The 21,455-nt window shown below is 21.9% G+C and overlaps 1 protein-coding gene across 3 annotated transcripts in view; it reads right to left on the bottom strand.

The window, feature by feature from the left end:
- LOC112595781 overlaps positions 1-21,455 on the bottom strand; it is a 201,007-nt gene that overhangs the window by 10,302 nt on the left and 169,250 nt on the right. The gene's annotated exons all lie outside the window — the stretch shown is intronic.

Here is a 21,455-nt window from a genome sequence, read left to right as displayed (position 1 = left end):
CGTATGGACGACTCTGAGATGGTAAGACGTGGTAAGGAGATTTTAAAATCTTTAAATGAAGGTTCTGACTGCAAACTGAAATCAGCTGACAAGAAGAATTGGAGAATTAGTTGTATGACGGATGGTTTTAGAAGCCACTAAAACTTGAGAAGATATTATATTATTGTAGTACTTAAATGAAAAATACTATTTTTCTATCATTACATTTTTTTTTTAAATTATTAACTTATTGCTGAGACTAGGTTTATTTATGCTAACCATAAACTTAATAAATTTTCTGAACATAGGAAAAAACTTGTGTTGATTAACGATGTGAATAAATACAATAAAATCAAGAGTTATAATATTTATACATGTACGAGTATATCAACAAAATTTAATTTCATAACAACAAATACATTTTGGTTGTATAAATAAGACACGAGTCATAAATTGGTCACTCTTGAAATATATTATAGATGTATACATTATTATGATTTTTGGTCCATATTGAACTATTGAACTGAAATGTTTAAATAAATAATGTTAACAGAAATAAATAGGTTCATTATTGAGTTTTAAAAATTGACAAATCATATTTTTTCTCAAGTATAAGTAAATCGAATTACATAAATTGTAGATTATCTTATTTCTAATAATTATTTAAATTGTATAATAAACTTAAGGAATCAGGGAAAACGTTTTTATCATACTAACTGAGTTAGGTATTTGATTAAACAAAAAAATAAAAAACAGAATGATTTTTATGATAATACAGGACAATCGATTAATTTTATATTTACATTAAATCGTTATCATTTGAGGGAATTCCGATAGTAATATATATATATTTTTTATACTATAACACGATCGTTTTCTGCCGTGATTTTTGTTGTTTCAAATCATTGCAGCAGTAACCAAAAACTGTATATTGCAATAGGATAAAAAAAGGCTTTACCAAATAACGTGAACCTATACATAAATACAGAATATATACATATTATATTATTTTATACGGTGAACGCGATGGGAAGAGGGAAGTTTGGATGAGCGGAAAAGGAGCCGGAACATTTCACGTACAATACTCGAATGTATATTATGGTCCGCGGTGTGTAGACCCGTGGATGATAAATCACGTATGGCCGAGGTAGGTGATTTCTCTCCCCTACGATGCGCGTCGGCAGTGTGGAAAGCTCATCAATCGGCAAAGGCTGTGAATATAATATATATACATTTACCTGCCTACCCTTTTCATCCACTACCCCTCTCAACGTTGTCAGTTCGCTTTTGTTTTGTGCACGTTTACACATACGCAAGCAACCGCAATATATATGTGTATAATATTTTAGGTAAGTACGTGTTTAAGTACAACCTCCTAATTTAAAATACTAACACGTTTTCGATGACTTTCGTGACTCATAGCGACGACGTTTGTTTTTCGCTTTGAGCACGCCATTAGTGGACAACGAGTGTTTTCTATATTTTATTAACCGAACGGCGTTCATTTTTTTCAACGGTTTTTGGATCACGAAATATAATAATAATATATTTGTTTGGTTTTAGTAGCAAATATGCGGTCGATTGCTCGTTTACTAGTCATGTGTTGTCATTGCGTAATCGCTGCTATATGGTGGCGTTATACCGCTGACCTGAACAAATTGACGAAAAAAAAATAAAAAGTCAATACACAATCCACAATTGATATTGGTTTCCAAAACTTTTTAACCTTATGGTTTTTTGGAATGATTTATTCTTTTTTCTTCTACTGAGAGTTTATTAGACATTGTTGAATTACGGAGTTATGTACATTGAGGTTTATTGCATTTTGTTAAGTGAACTAGACAAAATATTATGTTTTTTTTGTTGAATCGTTTGAATTTTATTGAAAACTGCTATTTTATTTTTTTTAAATATCAAAGTAGCTTTTTCTTTCGTAAGTTATTTTTTTACTTATAATTTAAGTATAGCATATTGACGGCGCTGCAAATGAATGGATGAAAATATGTGTTGATTATTATTTAAAAGCTAGATCAAATGACTATTACTACTTGTATCTATATAACTAAAGAGTTTTAGCACGTTTACTTATTACTGTTGTCACACATAACGATGTGTAAGGGGACCTAAAATTTAACCGATGTAAAACTTACTTTAAAGTTTTAAAATTATATTTGGCTCTGCTTTAATCTTAATCGAGTTTTGTGTGTCAGTAACAAATAAACTAGATACTAAATTCTTGAATTTTTAAAACGTATTTAAATATGAGCATAATTATTTATAATAGTTATTAGTAGAGAAATGTAAATTATATTTAATAAACCACCTTAACAAATTAAAAAAATAAAGATAACATTTATTTTTCAAAAAAAAAAAAAATTAAATACTTATTATTTTATTTAATTTGTCTAATTTGTCGGTATTTATTTGACTTTAAATTGGTATGACGTGTGCATTGATATTATAAATTTAATAATAGTTTTATAGTACGTGCTAAAACATTAAATTTTATAAAAATCCAATAATAAAAGCAAACATTATATTTTTGTTTGAATGTATTAAAACATATAATGGTGTTAATAATTATTCGATTTATACAATACAATAAGCCAATATTATTTATATTCAAGTTTTATAAATTACATAAAAATTTAGAAAATAACTAACAAATCATCATACATATAAAGCATAATTCAATTTTTATTAATACCAGTCGTAAGCATTATCAGTTTTATTAGTTTTAAGTTTTCATTTAAAGCTTTTGATATCGATTTTAGACGAATATGAAAGCTGCGAGTAATGTGGTATACTTTTGAGACATGAAAGTTGTATTTGTTGGTTAAGTGGGCGTCATCAATTAGACGATTAATTGAATTGTTTTTGAAGTTGTTTAGTGGACGTTAATCTGTTTTTATTGGCCAAAGTAGGATATACAAAAACATATCATCAAAACTCTTTGGTTCTTTTGTTATAATAATTGTAAATATGTTTGTAGTTAATTCCTACTCGAATAAAACTGTGAATCAATTTACCATTATAAACAGGTTAATGTTATGCAAATTTAACTTGTGGTTATATATAAAAATAAATAAACAATATATTACCAGTATTGAAGTTATTTTAAGAACAGAGAAAATATGTTTTACTTTTCATACATTATATAAACTGTTGAGAATTGAGATAGTTAGCGACTGATTTCTAAAAAGACTCACATTGTTATTTCATAGAATATCTTACAAATAATTGAAAATTATTTAAAGTGTTACGAATATTTTGGGAAACTATAGTTAAATATTACAACTAGGCAAATTCATAACATTTTTTGTATACAATTTAGGTATTTTTATTTATTGATTTATTTTTGTTCAATTAGAAGCTTCACGGATCTAGTCGAATTTCACTAGAAATAATTAAACTGTTGATGTGCTCCAATGGTAAAAAGTTTTATTACCAACATTTCAATTTTTATATTTCCTGTATGCCAACTTTTCTGAAAAACCTCTTTCAGTGAATAAAATATTGGGAGTTGAATTGGGTTGATTCTTTTTTCATATATAAAATAAAAATTGGCTAGGGGAACTTTAGATGTTTGGAGTTTTCAGTGCTTCAATATTATACGCTCAAAAAGTTCAAAGGACATTTGTAAAAAAAATAAAATACATTTTATGTAAATTTTTTATTTTGCACGGTATATATGAACAGTGCGGAATCATTTTCATTCTTCCATTGACAATGTTTTAGTATAAAATATTATTATTTAACAAGAAAATTGTTCAAATTAAGGTATTTGAAAGATTTTTCTAAAGATATATAAATATTTTTCTAAAAACCACATGCGTTTTTTTTCTTGACTGCTTGCGAAAAAGCCACTAAAAGACAAGAAAAATAGATTTTTAATTGATAAATTTTATATTGAAGAACATATTATTTTATTATTATATTTATTACATTATAAGGTAAGTATTTTTAAAATTATTTGTGTACATATATAGTTTATAAATTATTAAATTTTTTTCCTTTTTTTCGAAAGAATAAAATATGTTAATATAAAGTTATTTATTCATTTTTATTTAGAAATTTTTGCTTTAACAGCAATGGTTATTAGTCCATAACTGACTTTTATTGTGTGGGGTAGGATTCGGTTTTGAAATATATTTATATGTAGCAAGGACTTGTCACTAAAAACTCGGTGTAGTCATTCATCCAGCAGCTAGCGACACCGCCCGATGCTTAACCTCAGAAAACATTAGCGACTAAATTCATCCACCGTGCTACACTAGGCCAAAGTTATCAACTATTTATACATATTTTAAACACATTTAATTGTATTATTTGGGTATCTTAAAATAATAATTCATACTATTTGATAATTATTGAATTCAAAAGTTCCATTCAGTTATATATTTTAATTTTAGTAATGTATGTTCTATTCGAATTATTTATAGTTTTAAATTGAAATATATTGAAATTATGTGCTTGCTTAAAAAATAATCACAGAACATACGTTGGGTAGTGACCTACATGGTCGACTCAAGAGTCGTGGCGTAGTTGCCTTAAACAATAGGTCATTAATTAAAATCCAGCGGTGGGATTCTTAAACTTTGGATAATGCTAATTCAAGTGTTACATGTCCACATATCAACCAGTGTTTTAATGTTATGGGATTAATAAGTACAAATTATAAAATATAAAATGATAAAACTGAGTAACTATTAATCAAGCGTATACATAAACACTTATATAGTAAATAATATACATGAAAAGAAAGTGTTATATTACGCGCTAATGTCCTTGGAGAGTATTTTCTGCAAAATTGATAAGTGCAAAGCTAACATTAATTTAAATTAAATAAATTCAATTCAATAGTTGCATAAATACTACCGTTAAGTATGCTGTTAAATTGTAAATAATCACAAAAAAACCTGTGAAATATACAATTAAATCTAATAATAAATATATTTTTTGTCATAGCATTTTTAAATTATATAAATATATTTATAGAAGATTTAGTATATTTTAAATTTGAAAATTTTAACTTTTTTAGTTCATTAGTCACTTATTATTAAAAAAAAAAAAAATAAACGACATATTTATTTTCTGTAAAAACATAATATATTAAAAATAAATCAAAAATAAAACATATATAATATTATGTATACCAGCTAGCTTAAAATTGTAAATTACAGCAAAAGTTAATATAATATTATTTATCTTTATTTTTACTTGTATAGTTTTTTGTTATTTTATTAAAAACTGTTCACTAGCCTAATAACAATCAAGGGAGTTTTGAGTGCAACATTGATTTAAATTAAATAATAATCTCTCCAAAAATTACAAGTTACAACTTACTAATATTAAGTGTTTTGATTTTATTAGGTTAAAAATAATTTGAATATATTTGTCTAATATATAAGGCATTAAGACAAGTTGAATTTTTAGAAGTTAAATATTCATTATAGCTTAATAAAAAAATATATATTTTTAAATTTAGAGCGTAGAATCATTTTTATATAATACCTGTATGCATATTTTTTAAGTGGGTATATTAAAAACTATATATTTATATGCACTGTTTACTATATACTTTTTGTATGTCTTAGAAGAAAACATAAAAAATATATTTTTAATATTTTAAGTTTAAAAATATTTAATACTTAGCAATATTTTAAATATTAAGCCCCATAAATATTATTTTTAACGTTTTTAACAATTTCTATCATATATAACCTAAAATGCGAATAATGCTGATAATAATTTTGTATAATAAAATAAAATTATAAAATTATATAATTTTCACTTTTATTTTTTTTACTTTACTTAAGCTATTAAGAGATCTGAGAATAAATGAGCTAATGTATTTAATAAAAAAAATATTGGCCTAGTGTATTATATTGTTTAAAATATATAGATTTTTTTAAATTCAAGTATTTAAATTACTATTTGTAATAATTTTTACAAGTATTCAAGTTTTTATAATTAAATGAAAAAAATTCCTTTTATTAACATCGATACTCATGGTAAAAAAAAACTTAAAACTAATTAAAAATTAAAATGTTGGATTTTGCGTAAGTGTGTAAAGAATAAGTAATTAAAATTACGATAAAAAAAGTTGTGAGAAAAACAAAATTGAATTTAAAGTTGTATAAATTTTTTTTTTTGTTTTAATATAATAAAATTATTGGCAAATAAATTAAAATGGATGATCTTTCGCATATTGGTTTATAAAAATACGTTATAAGGGTATTGTACATATTAAATTATTAATGGAATAACTAAATTTTATAATTTGACTAACAATAAAAATTTGTTTTTTATTAATTATAAATCGTTTTAAGTCGTAATGGAAACTTTATTTAGATTTAAATATTGTAAATGCATAGATTTATAAAAATATAATGTTTAGTAAGTATCTAAAAGCATTTGAATAAGCAAATATTATATTGTAAAATGTAAAGGATGTATTTTTTTTATGGATTTAAATCATTAACGCTTATAATCTATAATTATTCATTAAGAATAACCTAATTGCAATTGGATGAAAAGTTTTAATGTTAACTTAATCTAACTATAAATTATAAATGGTAACCTTAAAAAAATATGTAAGTGAATTTATGTCTGCTTTGTTTGAGCTATATGTAACGTAGAAGATTTTCGTAAAACAAAATCAATCTTGTGTATTTAGCTTTACTATTGGAACAGATTTACTTATTACCAAACTTAATTTTGGGCATTATATTTAACTTTCTTGATATATTAATTTATTGTAAAATATTAAGTGGGTTATAAATTATAATATTATGTGAAATATTACAATTTTAAAATATTTTTTATTCACTTTAGAGCTAAGATATCAATATAAGTATACGAGGTTTTTTGTCTTACCTTTGAGTTTGATAATGAATTAATTCATTGCAATATTAAAAATGACAATACAATATTATGCTGTTCCTGCCGAACAATAATTTACTATTTAAACGTGGGCCAGAGAGAAAACGAACAGCGTGCTTACTTCTTCTGAAGAACAAATTGAATATTAAACAGATGTCAGATAAAACATAATTACGATTATACTGATTATTATTAGCATAATATTTTACACGATGTTGCTTACTGTACAAAGATAATTAATAAACACTTTTAAATATTACAATAACGAAATATTTTATCTGTATAGGCAGATACAGAATAAAAAAATCATGAAATAAATAATATTGATAAAAGAAAAAAATTGCGACGAACTTTTTTTCCCTCCCATGTCTTTATTTTGATAATTGTTTTTTTTTTTATTTCTATTCTTTTATTCAACGGATCTTTTAGCAATTGACAGAGTCTATTGAAAATGTATATGCTCTGCCGCCTGCCTATCTATTAACGGTCCTTTGTCCTAAACATGACTTCATCCTTATCTATAAATTTGTAATAATTTGTCTAGCCTTGACGAACAAAAACTTTTCATCAATTAATCTTTTTTGTAACCAACTCAATTGACTGTCAATTAAGTTTTTAATGTTTTTTTTTACGTCATACTCGATTCACAATCCCTTTTTTTATTTCTTTAACCAAAATGAACTATTTTATTAATTCCCTTCTGCAGTATTGCTTAATGAAAAAAAACTCACCTTCAATAATTTCTTTAAAATTAATTTTTATTTAGTTAATCATTTGTTAATATTACCAACATGTCATATACATTATACATATTTATGTTTTTTTTAGCTTAGGTCTATAATGAATAAATAAGTACGAATATTATTATGATATAAAAATCTATATAATCGGAGTCAAAATAAATTGGTTTCGGGAGTAAAATTTGGATATTCATCCATACAATTATAATTTTATTTTATTTTATTAGATAAGTAACTGTACCTTCGTCATCACGTTAAATTATAAATGGGCGTATGATATATCTAGTATCAATACTCATGTATGATTAATAGTATAACAATTATATGGTAGTCTAAATTATATTAGCTTAAAAATTTACCTCGTTTGTTTTTATCTTTCATCTAAAATGTATTTAAAGTTAGATTAGTTTACATTTAAAAAAAGGAATACACGTATTATATAGTTTTAAACTCGCCTTCATTATCATTAATCAACGACTTCACTCATTATAATCAGGTTAATATAGTTTCACATTATTTCAATTAATATCTTTGTACAATATTTTAAGTTAGCTCGAAAAAAACATGTTTTAATAATACTTATTATTAAAATTAGTTCTTGCAATTTGTAAAAATGGTTATAGAACGAAAACAAAATCATCGCTGTAAACAAATAATAAATAAAAGGTATTACAGAATAATTTATAAAACTGCTGATTTAAATTTATGTTAAAATTAGTATTGAAAAAAAAATGTGGATAAGAATATATATGTTTATATACATGCGTATTTAAAATTCTTGAATTCTTTTCTATTTTTATTTATACATGTGATTTACTTTAGTTTTATGAGAGTAATAAAGTTTTAGTAATATTATTAATGGATATTGAATAGTTATGTATATATATATAGGCAAGTACAATGTTCAATCATTTTTATGTATATATATAAATATAAAGTTTGAATTATTTGTCTGTATAATAGAACATAGCCTCAGATTAATACTTATTTTTTTTAACATTTTCATTGTCTAGTAATTTAATATTGTTTATAAGGTAAATATATGTTTAAACAAGAGTTGTAATGTTTTAAAAGCAAGTTGTTTTAAATTGCAAGGATTGATGGCTTTTGAAACCCTTATTTTGGAAGATTAAACTGACGTTAACTTGAAGTCTTTCACATGACATAAGTTCGATATTAACAATATACATTTTGACGGGTTAATAACTTTACATATTATTTTTTTGGTAGCGTAAGTAGACAAAATTACCATAATATGATATTATAAATTAGACGAAATAGAAGTTTGAATATTTAAATTGTTTCCATTTTTTTTTTTGAAATACGTTCAAAAGTTAATTTAAAAAAAAAAAAGCTAACTGTTATATATGGTTGTATTAAGATTTAAGAGTTTATTTTTAATAAATTTTAATTTTTTTTATGTACTTAAAGTTTTTAATTTAGTACTAATGTGCAACAAAAGCTTTACCAAAATATAAGATCATTGTTTAAATAAAGGAAAAACTAACTAAAAGTAAAAATAATACAAATAATAAACATTTATATCCATTGATATTTTCAATAATTTTACTCATTTAAAATTATCAAATATAGTTTGAATTTCAAACAAACACAATAATAACGTTTGAAATTACAATATTTCATTAAATTTTTGGATTGTTGATAAGTGATTCATAGTAATAACGACTTATGTGATTATTTGATATTATAATAATAATTAATAATGTATGATGTATCTGCCTGGAGTTTAAATTAATTGTTACAAATATTACAAGATCCAATAAAAACTTAAAAAACATAAAAACTTAATGTAAAATAATCAATATTAATACAAATTCAAGAATATTAAATAATATTGGAAAACTTAAAAATAATATATAAATTGAAAATTGAAAATATTTATAGGTACAATACAGCTTTAAATAAATTAATCGCTTTTCTTATTGATTAGAAAAATCGAGAAAAAAATTTAACTTACCGATACATATTTACTCTAGTTATTTCATAATGTTGAATGAGTTAAATTGTAGATTATTTTAATTATACATATTCTTAGTTACTTATGTAACTATCGTTTACCATACAAAAAAAAAAAAAAAATACTCATTAATGTTTAATATTATTTTTTACAGAACAATTTAGTACTATTAATCTAACCTATTTACTTATACATTATATTATATAATTAGTAAAATACTTATACCTAAATATTATATCATTACAAAAATAATGATTTTAATATTCGATATTTTATTAAATTTAAATCTGAATAATATTATTAAAATAATTATATCAGCATAAATTAATTTAATTTAATCAATTTAAAAATATAATCAAAATATACGTTTTTAAATTTACACTATAACTTAATGTTCTTAGAACTATTATTTAATTTATTGCACGTTTGGTAAATGTGTAATTAAAAATATACTAAAAATTTTAGGAGTACAGTAATCAAAAAAGATCGTTAATTCTACGGATAAATAATATGATGCTTTTCTTGCACACCTCAATACAATATAGTAAGTTTACATACTGAAATATAGATGAGTATTTATTCTCAGAAAATGAGTTAAAATGGTAATGATTTTACGTTTAGACTAGATTATATGATAGTATTTTATCTATTATTGGAAAGAACATATCCGTAATCTTTTTAATTTGATTTCACGTGCTTGTATAAAATGTTATTTATCTAATAGAACGAAATAAATTGTTTTTTGATTTTCATAGTGTTTCTTTATTAAAAATGTTTATTTTGTAATATTTGTTATACATTATAGTATATTATTCATAGCATTTGTGGATTTGGCGAAATTATGTTTTTTGCAAAAGTATGTATTTATATATGTGATTTACTATGGAATATCATTAAATTTTACTTATTTAAAATGTCTCTTTAGTTAATCGTATATGAAAATGAATAAAATAAATCATAAATTATAAAAATTTGAATATCATTAATTTATTTATTACAAAAAAAAAAAAAAAAAAAAAAAAAAAAAAAAAAAAAAAAATCAACAAATTTATATTATATCATTTATACTATTATATTTTATATAATATGACGTTTTAATTCGTCTGTGGAATATTAATTAATTAATTAATTAATTGTTTTAAAAACGTAATCCATTAAAAATTATTTTTTTATTGTTAAATGAAAATACTTATATTATAATTATACTGTACCCACATAATAATCATTTATATTAAAAACTTTATTTTTTAGAGACAATTATTAGAATTTTTAAAAATCAGATTTTTTTATGGATGTGGTTTAATGTTATATAGTTCGAAATCGAATAATTATAATAATTATTTGTATTTTATTTTAAATAAATTATAAATAACAAAATAATATTAAAGTATAAGCTATGTAATTTTGGCTAAAACTTTTTAAAATTGTGAACAATAATAAATTGAATAAACAGTGTATACCTATTATTTTAGTTTTAAATGGACACACGCAACTGAAATAGTCTAAAAAAAGAAATTATTGGAGTAGTGTTTTAGTAAAATAATATTTTATTTTGACTTGATCATGAAATATACTATTTAATTTTGTTTTTTCACGAATAAAACAAAAAAAAAAAAGTCATGATTAAAATTGTTGATAATTTTTACTTGAACACGGAAAGATTTTAAGCAACCCTAAATTGTTCACACTCTTGATAAGTAAGACCATTGCGTATATGTTGAATATTTGTAATATATAATAGTATAATATACGATATTACACACTTAATAGTAGGATATATTACCAATGGTATTGAAAAAATACTACTTTATATAATAAAATATTTAAAAAAATGAAAAACAAACAGTAATATCTGAAAATTCTGAACTAGTGCACTTTATCACCAGTAAAAAATGCATTCGTATTAAATTTGGTTAACCGTGAATTCACCTCGTGCCAGTCTTAAACATTGTTAAATTTAAACTTCACAGTTATTTGCTTCTTTTTAATCAATTTTATTATAATTATTTTTATTGTATATACCTATAAATAGTTTTAAGTTGATAATGAGACTATGGAAGGATTTAAATGATTATAGAATTTCTCAGAATAACGTAGACTATCTTACAAAAACACACATAAAAGTCGATTTGGTAGTTTTGAGTCTATTGATTTTGCTTTTTGGATATATCATAATCTTTTTTTTTTTACATAGATTACATATATTTTATTGTTGAAATATAATCATATTTGTTCGTAATTTTGTTGGATATAATTAATTATATTTTTCTTTAAAATGTCGCAGAACAATTTAGTTACATTTTTCTATTAGATGTTTTAATCATTTCTATATTTAAACGTTTTTTTTCCTAAATTTTCCTTATTTTTACGTTTTATTTATATTTTTTTTTTTTTTACACATAGGTAACTGTGATGTATTTTTACGTTATTAAATAGTGCATGGTGTGTAGTAGAGTGTAAATATTCATATCCCATATATTGGTATTAAATTGTTTCAAAAGGATATGCCTGTGACGTGTGTACGAACATAAAATATGATCACTTTTATATAGATAGATACACAATAATAGTACAAAAGATATGCGGTAACCCTGTGCATGTAAATGGATCGTCCAGTCCTTTGGGAGGGAACCATTAGAGGGTTAGTGCGGTTACGTTATGTCGATTAGGTGTACCTTTGTAAAATCAGTAAGCGTGCGTGCCATTTTTTTTATCGTAACCGTATCATATAATTTAATAATGTGCAAAGCGTAACATAATGGTTGAAACATCCGATTGGCTGGAAATCATTTAGACAACATACCGATTTTATTTAGTCCTTACGAAAAGAGATTGCTAATGATAGAAAAACATATCTCATAACGGTCATCAGTTTAGCATACATTTACAAAGCTACAAAATTCCTATCGTCCTCAACCTTTAGCAGGAGAATGTTATAAATGTATAATATAAACTTTTTATTCTAAACTTGGTAACAATCGTTCTAATCTATTATAGAGAGAGAAATTTAGGTTTATATATTTTGATAATTTATTTAACCATACATTTTTTTACAATTTATATTTTAAAATAGAAAAAAAAATATATTAACACACGTGATTTGGTAAATTTATTTTAATGTTAATATTAAAATATATTAAAATGTCTAAAACATTATTTTTGTTCAAAATCTATTGGTCGGAGTGCATATGAGACACTCCAAAAACAAACTATTGCCTGATTTTTATTTGTTAGATAGTATTACAATTGATAGGTCTATATCAATAAACATTAATTATACTTACCTAATTTAATATAGACTTTTATATATAGTTAAGATACATAAATTAATAAATCATTTTATAAAAAAATTTAATTTCCATTTATTTATTTTAATACATTTTATATAACATAGTTGTTAATTTAAGAAAATCCATAACATTATAATTTTTGTAATAAATCTTCTAAAAGAGATAAAAGATAATTAACTATTTATGAACAAATTAATTCATGTTAATTAACATAAAAACGTTAATTTTATGCATTGTAAAAATATTATAAAAATAAAATATAATTATAAAAGCAAACACCCTACTTATTGATGATTAAATTTTAAATTACTTATATCAAATTATTGAATTGAGTTTTTTTTTATTAATTTTTATTTACTTTAACATTCTTGAATTTTTCTGTTTTATCATTGTATTATGATTGAAATATATATACTTTAAGCTATAATGGTTAGTTTCAAATACAACCGTGAAAATTCCAAAAATCACGGAAAATCAATATAAACATCATTAATGACAGTTATTTATAATAGCAATGTTTAAAATAATGGTGTGCCTTAGTAGTATCTAAGAACTTAATAAGTGTTTTAGTTCAATTTAAATGATTTTTAATTGAATATATCTTGTTAATTTGAATAGTAATACGATTTGATATTTTATATCTATTTAATTTGTCATACAAAAAAAATATGTTAGGAAAAAAGTTTATTTGTATTTTTATTGTTATACGTGGAATAGAGCTTATCTCTATTTTTTACTTAATTTTTTTCTATCCATTCAATATTATAGCTATGAAATAATTCATAAGAATATTATACACTCATATATATTATATATATTTGAAAAATTATCAACCATAATATAAGTTCATATCTTATTGGATCCAAAAGTGCAATAGATTTTAAATGATAAAATTGGTGATCATAAATCATAGAAGCATGGTTAAAAAATTATTAACTAGAATTTTATCAGCAAGAAAGATATTACCTAATAATATTCTGATAAATATGATTTTTTTGGTCTTTGTTCGCATACACAAATTATCGGTGACGCATTTATAAGAATTAAACAACTTTTTCTCTATTCGTTTATTTGAAGACTAATATAAACAAGTTTATTTTTATTAAAACATTTCAAATAAGTAAAAAATATAATTTTAAAATAAGTTTTTTGGTTCATATTTTGTATTTAGATATCTAATTTTCTAAATTAACGAGAACTTTGGATTTTTTTTAAAATATTATTTCATATAAGCATCATAGCTCTATAGGCTGTAGCTATATTATATTTAAACATATTATAAACATCGATGATAATTTTAATGTGATCTACGATTAAAATAAGTGCTATTTATTAGTTATTAAAAGTTAGTGTAATTTTTTTTCTTATACTACTAATTTTGAATATTTTTTATTAAACAATCTATTAAAATAAATAGAATGATAAGTGAACGTAAAAAAAAAATATATGATTCACAGAATGAAGAAGTCTCAATATAGTGGAGGAACTTTGATTAGTATCATTTAAGTGAGATAATTTTTTTTTTTAAATAATAAAATATATTAGATTATTCATTTAACAAAGGAAACTTACTATTTTAGAAACTATTAATGTTTTTGAAAATTGTTATTGATACATTATTTCTTTAAGTATTAAAAAAATATTTTTGAAGATAAAAACAAATATATAGTTTATTTTTTGTTTTATAATGTATTTTGCATTTTTTAGTTAAGATAAGCCGATTTGAGTGGCTTATGTTTCGTAAAAAAATGTTGGACTATTACTCCGATTATTTTAACTTTAAATAATTACAGATTATACAATTATAAATTATAACTAATTAACTACACCAACCGAATTTTAATTTTATAGATCAAAATATTCCGAATAATATTCCGTTTCATAATATAAGGTAATATAAGGTCATTCAAAAAAGTAAAAATGTAAAATACATTTATGATAAAAGGATTAAAAACAAAGTTAATTTTTTAAAGATGTTGTTTTGTAATGAATCAAAATTATATTCAAAAACACATTTATAGTTTTGTTTGAACGAGCATTATACTATAAATTAATCACCTGGTATACAATATTTTAAATTATAAGTTATGTTACTCCATCGTAATTTTATAGTACTTATAAAATATATCAATTAAAAAATTAGTACTAAAATTATATTTATATTTGCAAAATGCAACGGTCACTAGACAGGTAATACAAATTTCCAATAAATCATTTATTTTGTTTTAAGTGAAAACAATAAATTTTATTAGGAAAAGTTACATTTTAAATTATAGAAATAAGATAAGATTTTGGTTTCCAGATAATAAGTTATTACCTGTTAATTGAGCAATATTTTTTTATGCACAAACAAGTTTTTTTAAGAACGATAAAATTTGTATGTGTATTAAAAAAAAAAATAGATAATTATTAGTTATACATTTCAAGAAGAATTTTTAATCATCGAACTTTATTAAAAACATCTATTATATGGATTATTATTTATTAATAATTGTTTTGATGTTTTATTTAAAAATTAGTTATGTTGTTTAATTAATATTAATGTTATTTGATAGTGATTGTTATGCGTAATTTTAATGTAATAATACCTACGTACTTTGATTTTTTAAAGATAAATCAATAAATAAATAGCTTACACATAGCTTAAAATAAATGCGATTTCAGGTTTTAAAATACTGAATACTATTTTTATTGAATATTTATCATTATTTTATCTTGTATAAGTATGTAAATTTATGGCTGATACCTATTTAAGTACTATCTATTCGAGTATGGCTTAAACTAAAATATAATATAATGCTAAAATAATAATTCTGAAAGTTGTTTGCATCTTGTAAATATTTATCATTTGATCCTATGTATCTTGGTTAGAAAATTAGATTATTTTTTTTTTTAAATAGAACTTATTTTATTTAATATACTGTATTAGGTGTATACTCTTGTAAGTGCTTAGTTTTATAAAGAATTTTATTTTTCGCTATATATTTAATATACCTAAGTCTATAAATAGAAACCAAAAAAATATAAATAATATAATGCATTTTTCTTGAAATTATCATACTAAATGAATATTAATAGACTGAAAAAGAAATACATAATATACGTGTATATTATGTTCTTATTTAAATAGCTCGAACATTAGTATGTAAAAATTACTTTCTATCTCGGAAAGTGTTAAATGACAACTACGGGTATTTTTACTGTTCGAGAGGGAGATGATTTGTGGTTGTTTTGTTTTTAAAATATACACATATCCGAGATACACAAACACTGACTTCTGTTTAAATATGCCGCTAATAAATCAGATAAACTACCTAGATACTTTGTTCGGAAGACACCACCTTAAGGTTTCTGAGTTATTTAAAAAATAAATCATACACACAGAAATCTTATTTTATTTTTTTTTTTTGTAACAGATTAATTTTATCTTATCTGTTACTTTGTTTATTACACCATCATAATAAGCCCACACGTAAATTATTATTTTTCATTTAAATTAATAATATCAATTTTCTTATTTAAAATTTAAACATATTTTTAATATATAAATATTGTACACAATTATGCAGCATAATAATTGATAAATATAAACTTCGTTTAAAACTTTTAAGGTTTATGAAGTATATTTGTGAACATTTCGATGTCATTTTAAAAATCTTAAATTATATTTATATCATCATTTTTTAAGTAATTTATTTTTATAACAAAAACACACATTTTTAATTGGATACAAATTTCTAATCAGAATATATTTTAATAAATTACAATGTATAAAAAATAATTATTTAATTATAAGTATTCGTAGCTTAGATAAATTAAAAAAAGCGGTATATCCAGAAAACTATCTTCTACTTTAATAATTTCCAACTAAAATATTTATAACTAATAATTTTTTGGAATATCTATTTTTGTGTATTAAAACACTTTAAAAAATATCTTGCTAAGAAATTAAAAATGCACGCAGTTGTTTTAAAATTGAAAAATTAACTGTTATAATGATAAAACTTAAATAACCATTCTGTTGTACAGTAGTCAGTAGTAAATAACTGTACCTTACAATCGAGTTGAGTACCATAATGTACGGTGCGGAATTTGATTTCAATGATAAATCACTGTACACAAACTATGATCTTAAGCGGACATAAACCGTCAATAAATCATCATTCACATAAATTGCTATTAATTACTAAAGTAATTTATTATAATATCATATAAACTATAAAAATAGGTAATTGCATAAAATGTATCTAATTTTTTCAAAAATATCATATAATAGTAGGTATATAAAATATAATAATATAAAAATAAAACCAATGTATTCTTCGCTTAAATATCGAATTTAATTTAAATTTGAATTTAAAATGTCTACAAAACTGATCAAATACGTTTAATTTTTAGATATTTTGATTTAAATATAAACTACTTATGAGGAACTTTGTGTTAAATATTTGAGATTTTTGACCGAGCAAAAATATTTTTTATCTACAACTCTAGCAATAATTAAAAGACAAATATTTAGAAATAAATTAGAAAGCGTGAGAATAAATTGTATTATGCATATAAGATGCTAATATAAATATTTTTAAAGTATCTACGGTTATTTGTTTTAAAGTATTTTAAAAATGTATCAAAAAGATAATATAAATTTAATCAAAAACTGGTTTTGAGTAAACATTCTCATTAAAAAACAATAATATATTTCTGACATACTCATAAAAATCACATAAACATGATTTTGAGTTAAGACATTTTGTTAAACTGTAGTACTAAGTATATTTTTTATTTATATTTATTAATATTATAAAAATATTTTTGAAAAATGTCCGAATTATTTAACTTAATTTAATTCACACAATAATATTTCAGTATAAAAAAAAAAAAAATAAATACTTTTAAACTTTTGAGTCAATAGGTTAATTTGTCGAAAACTAGTTTTGCATAAACATTTCCATTTTATTTTCAATTTCAATTTATTTAAAAAATATATTTCTAAATACATTAAAACTTTTAGAAAAAACTAGATTTTACCTTTAACACTTAAAAGGATTATTCTATATTATATTATAATATACACATTTTGTGTTTGTAATTATTGATGTTAACGTGATAATTGAAGCGAATGTCAATAAAATCGTAAAACAATAATACAATCTAAAATATGTGTATAGATAGTAGATTTAATACAAGAATTAATTGACTTTTAGTTTTGGGTTAAAAATAAAAATCAATATGCATTGGTATGTGTGTGATTGTATAAACATATATATATATTTAGTTATAATAAGGTATACATAATACTGTTATTCAATATTTTGAACCATAAACATATGTATATAAATATATTTTGAAAAGCTAATAACATGGACACGCTTTTTAACTTTTAAAAGATCGTCTGTGATGGAGTGGCTTGGGTTGAAAGCATATAATCCTTGAAATGTATAATGGAATGTTTATCGAATATGGGCGTAGTACATAGATGGATGAGTGGATGATTATCCATGTAACTTTGCGTGTCATTCTTCAGTTAGGATTTATAAAAATTGGTGAGCATTAGGCTTACTAAGTTGCTCATAAAAAAAAACCTTATCTATAACATCTCTGTTTCTCTTTAGGACCTTTATTAATGGCTGACCTTATTATGGGTAAAAGTAATAAAACACTTTTAGCATCCTTACTTAAGAGTGTTTTAAATCTGAACAATAATAATAGTTTAAATTATTTTTTTTCTTTATCAATAATGACAAGTGTTTAAATTTTAGTGAACTAATCGCAACAAAATTTAAAACCTATTCTCATCTATAAACAATCTTCACACTAGTTTTCCATAATATGCTATAATCTGTAGAGATATTAGGGACGGGCTGACAATAATAGATTCCCATAAATCATAAGAATGTGGTTATAAAACCAATCAAAAATGTTATCGTATTAAATGTACTAGAGCTTAACAAGTTATTAACAACAGGAAAAGTTCAATTCGTATAAAAGTTCATAAGTACATAGAATAGCACAAATAATTACATTTGTTCAATTTTATTAATCAGCTGTTTGATTATAGAAACTTTTATTCATTAAGGTCTCGAATATATGCTTCAACTTTAATTAGATCAATTTTATAGAATAATAATAAACTTGTTCTACGATAAAACTTCAGTATAGATTTTCGTATACTACATATAAGATGATGTTTTTCTTCACAGTATATAGTATGCTCAAGATTAAGAGTATTTATTATTGCTATTCATGCTTTTGAGACTCTTGTCAGCTTCAACTAAACTTATCCAGCTTTGCCGGTATATGAAGACTTATAATTTCTTAGATTTATTAACCATTCTTACGTTTGGTTTTATTTAGTTCAATCATTTTTGTCAGGATCTTTTACGTTTTTGTTTCTCAAATTAGTAATAATATAGTAAATATTATGCGTGAAAAATATATTTTTACTTGTTGAAGTTTAAGAGAATATTGTTTCTTTCCATTACTTAGAAAATAAAATAAACAGTTCACTGATTAATATAGCTAATACCTAATTATAATTTAAAATATTTAAATACCATATAATAGTCAAATACATTTATTTACTCAATAATAATTTAAATATTAAAGAAATAAAAAATTAATTTAAATTTTGGCCACATAAATAATAGTATTATCGTGCATTATAGCTTTGAAATTAAAAACTTTTAATGTAAAAAAAAATGTTCTGAATAATTAAAATACCAAGAAAAAATATTGAAACATTAATAAAAAAAGTCAATTATATTGATAGATTGTATCTATTTTTAAATGTTCTGTTAGGAATTCAATTATAATTATAATCAAGGTAACATGCAACTTTAAAGTTTCTTGAACTAGTGAATAACAGAGTAGAAACTAAACAAAGTACATTAAATAATACTAAAATGATTATAAAAAAAAACATAATAGTTGTTTTCAAAAAGTAGAAATTATAAAGAATACAATTTTTTCAATAATCTAAACATATAAAATTTAAATATTATAATTAAATACAAATTTTTTTTAAAAATAAGAAAAAAATATAATATACAGTATATAGTATAACCTTGTAAATAGACAGTGTCTTAGGATAAAAACACACATTTTACTTATTATCTTTAAATGCTCTGACATTTATATTTAAAAAAAAAAAAACATTAATTTAAGTTTAAAAAGAACCAAATACTTTGTTTTTAACGTTTAAACATTTTCAAATTTAATAGCAATTAATAGTTATTAGTTTTAAATACTTATTTTTTTAAATTGAATACAATATTTTTAATTTTAAGTTAACTTGTATTCTATATTTTATGGTAGGTTAAATATTTCAAGTGTTGAAAATATTTATTTTAGATTATCTTAGTAATTTTTAATATACAGCTGTACAATATATGTTGCACTAAAGATAAAATGCATTAAAGATTTTTTTTTAAACGTGTATGATATATGTAAATAGATTTTATTCAAAGTCTATATTATATGGTTGTTGTGTATACTAATTGTTTTAATGTATGCAATATAGGTAAGATAAAAATGGTAAAATTATATATCTTTTTAACTTATGTGGGGAAATAATAAAGCAAAATTAACAATAATTTAGATTTATATAGCATGAAATATTATATATTGTTATATGTTCAATCATTATAACTCAGAAAAAAATTATTTACAAATATTAATATATTAATTATTGTCATTTTTCTAGGTTTTAATTTTTAGTTTTATGATTTATTTGAAAAGTAAGTACTGTGAATTTTATTTTTGATTCCCAAAGTACAAATTTAATTTAATTTGTTATGAGATAAAAAATTACATTATATTTTTAAATCAATACGTTATTGTTTCATCTTACATAACCTAAAATAAAATTATTAGATAAATTTAAGTTTACGTTTTTTGTGTGAATTTTATGCTTTATTAGAGTAAGTATGTTAGATTAAAATATAATGAACAATGAAATACAACTTTATTTTTTTAATGAATTTATCAGATAATAGTTTTGCTTAAAATCATTTAAAAGAAGTAGTTTAAAGTACTGTTTTACTATTTTTAAATATTTTAAAATAATATTTAAAAATTATAAATTTTAGGATTTAATACTGCCCAAGATTTCTTAGATTGATTATTATAATCTACTAATTTAGAAATACTGTAATTTTGGTAATACAAAAAGTGAAATTGTTTGTTTGTTTATTTTTTTTGTCATTTAAAATTTTGTTTAAAAATAGAAGGTGTTAAACTTTTAACTAAAAATAAGTTTATATGTTTTAATGTCATTATATAACTGAAAGACCTATAATTTTTTAACTTTGACAAATACTATACACAAGTAGTTATATTTAATTTGTATAGAAATAAAGAATAAAATAAATAATAAATCTTTTTAGTCGAAATAATAGCGCTCAATAGATAAACTAACATTAAACCATTTTATTTTATGCTTGACATAAGAAGTTTTTAATCGTGATGTCAAAATGCCATCTACCATTATATGGAATACTATTAAATTACTTACAATAAATTATCGTTTGCCCCTGTTAAAGTATATTTATACATCGGTTAATATGTATCATTTCCAATATTACA

The sequence above is a fragment of the Melanaphis sacchari genome, unplaced genomic scaffold (assembly GCF_002803265.2).
Source record: "Melanaphis sacchari strain LSU unplaced genomic scaffold, SCAv2.0 Contig2_pilon_pilon, whole genome shotgun sequence".
Taxonomy (NCBI): domain Eukaryota; kingdom Metazoa; phylum Arthropoda; class Insecta; order Hemiptera; family Aphididae; genus Melanaphis; species Melanaphis sacchari.
Note: the sequence above shows the minus strand (reverse complement) of the source record. Positions and strands in the feature narration are given on the sequence as shown.